This window comes from Chaetodon auriga, chromosome 13 (assembly GCF_051107435.1).
Source record: "Chaetodon auriga isolate fChaAug3 chromosome 13, fChaAug3.hap1, whole genome shotgun sequence".
NCBI classification, from domain to species: Eukaryota; Metazoa; Chordata; class Actinopteri; order Chaetodontiformes; family Chaetodontidae; genus Chaetodon; species Chaetodon auriga.
Genome location: NC_135086.1, coordinates 20,007,255 through 20,010,624, shown reverse-complemented (window position 1 = coordinate 20,010,624; position 3,370 = coordinate 20,007,255).

Genomic DNA, 3,370 nt, shown 5'->3' with positions numbered 1-3,370 from the left:
TATTTATTATCCAATTTGGCAACAGTACTTTTATAAACTGTATATATTGTGTGTATACATAGTCCCAGTATTTCTCAAGTGCAATACAACATATGTCATTAGTAGTTTTTCTCTTTTGATTATATTAGATTAGATTCAACTTTACTGTCATCGTTGGGGTGCTACACAGAGACGACAAAATGTAGTTTAGCATCTAACCAGAAGTGCAAATAGTCATAATATTCAAATCTGGTGGATAGAGTTCAGCAGGGTAACAGCTCTGGGGAAGAAGCTGTTCCTGTGCCTGCTGGTGCAGGAACTGTTTGTTGGGATGAAAGCTGTCACTGCTGATGCTGCGTGCCCTTCTTAGACACCGCTTGCGCTGGAGGTCCACGGTGGCAGTTAGATGGGCACCGGTGATGTACTGGGCGGTTTTCACCACCTGTTGCAGGGCCTTCCGCTCGGAGACTGTGCAACTGCCGTACCATACTGAGATGCAGTTGGTCAAGATGCTCTCAATGGTGCAGCAGTAGAAGTTGACCAGGATCAGACAAGCCAGGTTAACTTTCCTCAGTCTCCTCGGGAAGTAGAGGCGCTGTTGAGCTTTATTAATCAAGGTGGAGGAGTTGAGGGTCTGGGAGAAGTCCTCAGAGATGTGGACGCCCAGGAACTTGAAGCTGGAGACACCTCAGCCCCGTTGATGTGAATGGGAATGTGACCGCAGTCTTTGGTTTTCCTGTAGTCCATGATGAGCTCCTTGGTCTTCTTGGTGTTGAGGGTCAGGTTGTTGTTGGCGCACCACATCATCAGCTGCTGAATCTCATTGTTTTTGATCAAGCCCATCACCGTGGTGTCATCTGCAAACTTGATGATGGAGTTTGAGTCATGCACAGGCATGCAATCGTGGGTGAAGGGGGAGTAGAGGAGAGGGCTCAGCACACACCCCTGTCTAACCCAGTGGTTCCCCACCTTTTTTCCTTCAAGCCCCCCTTGCCTGTGTAAAAGACAAGCCAGGCCCCCCCAGCCTCAACTCGTACCTGCATACACGCACTAAAAGAATAAAGTGATTAATTACAAACTTTCATTTGCAAAAGTAAAAGGTCAGAGGTAATAAATAGCTTAATGAATTTAAATGTGGACCAAAAATAAGTTTTAATTTGAATTAAACAGAGTTTTGATTATTGTGTTATTGGGATTTTATAAATTTAATGTGCACAAATATAATTTTGATAACCTCACAACCTCAGCACAGACAAAATTGTGCGCACCCCCTGCGGACCCCAGGTTGGGAACCACTGGTCTAACCTAACAGACTGGGGTCTGTTAGTCAGGAAGTCCAGGGTCCAGTTGCAGAGAGAGGTGCTGATGCCGTGGTCACCGAGCTTGTTGACCAGCTTGGAGGGGATGACTGTGTTGAATGCTGAGCTGAAGTTGATGAACAGCATCCTCGCGTAGGTGTTGTTGTTGTCGAGGTGCGTCAGGGTGGAGTGCAGTGCCATGGAGATGGCATCCTCCGTTGACCTTTTTGGTCAGTAGGCAAATTGATGGGGGTCCAGTGTAGGGGAAGACAGCATTTGAGGTGGGCCAAGACCAGCCTCTCGAAGCAGTTGGCTCATAAGACTATTAGCAATAGTAATTTTTTTTATGGCAATAGCATTTTTATGGCATTTACTATTTTGTGTAGAACTTTAGTGGACTATGTCAAAGACTGTACCTGCTGGTTGAACTTAACCCGAATTAACCATGTGCCGTCAGCGATGTGCGTGCCTGGCCACGCTTCTCCATAATGGTGGGTGATGTTGGCCGGTAGTTTCAGGAAGGAGAGCACCAGCATTTGTACGCTTTTTGGTGTGTGAGGGCTTTCTCCTTTCAACTGTCTTTTTAAATGACAAGGCCAGTTTTATTCTAGATTTCAACAAATCCCATTTCAGAAGAAGATAAGTCAATCCATCCTAATACTTGTACACTGAATAACATTTTTCACTCATATCTCACATTCTCTGCAAACTCTGATCATGCACTCAAAACCTCCTGATGGTACAGTGGTATCATTTCTATCATGTATTTCTTGAACCTCGTAAATATCCCGTTCTCTAAAATCCTTTCCAAACATATTTGACTTTATCTTACAAATAATTCTTTACTGATTTCACTCGTATAGCCTTTCTTTTCGTATCCATGGCTACAGGCTTTAGTCCTCCGTCTTTATACTCCGCTATTAGAATTTTCATTGATGTTTTTACTCCCTTTCCATCCCACAGAAGTTCTTTCGCTATGATTACATTGCGCATGTACAGGAAGTGTTGACTACAATCGCATTATTAATGTCCACGTAAACATTGAACTGGGTGAATTTAAATCATTTGAAGATCTTGCTCTTGAGCTGAAAGCAGAGTTATCAGGCTCATCGTTACATTGTATCGACCACCAAGATATTCATCTGTGTTTATGCAGATACAATCACAGCTGATTGTACTTAGTGTAAATAAATATGACAAATTAATCCTGAATGAAGATCTGAATATCCACATCAACAAAAACAGTGACTCCAAAGCCTTGGAGCTTATGAATTTACTGGACAGCTTTGAACTTATCAACATGTAAATAGAGCTACTCATCAGCATGGTAACATTCTGGACTTGGTAATAACAGCAGGGTTAAACATCAACAATGTCTCAGTATTAAAATTACCTTTTTCTGACCATCACTGTGTGTTTTTTGATACTAAATTAATCTTGACAAGACTACAACAGAATTTCTGGTTCAAAGACAATTCCTTGATGGCAATGCTGAAGAACGATTTTTAATATTATGAGATCATTTGAGTCACACAGCTATGACTGCTCTGTAAATGACATGGTCGAACATTTCAACAATACCATGTCATCTGCTTTAAATACTGTTGCTCCACTAAAGGTTAAAAAAAGGTTGACTGACAGAATCTCCCCATGGTTAAACAACAGCAGTATTAATGAGAGGAAGAGAATTTGTTGAGCAGCTGAAAGAAAATGGAGGAAAACTGGGCTCACATTTCACTGTAATATATACAAAGCCAAACCAAACCAAAAAGATGCTGAAAATGTGATTCATGCCTTTATTTCAAGCTTGAAATAATAATCAATTCAATTCAATTACTGTAATGTATTATTTACACAACCTCCAGATATCAGGGAAGCAGCTCACTAAATATTTTCAAAGGAAAGCTGAAAACTTATATCTTCACTTTAGCACACTGCTGCATTTCTTTTAAAATGCTGTACTTTGCTTGATTTTATGCATTGTGTGTAATCTATTTTAACCTATACTTCATCATATTATGCTGTGACTTGCCTTATTCCACTCTATTTTTACCTTTGTTTGGTTTTATGCATTGTCTTTATTCCATTTTATT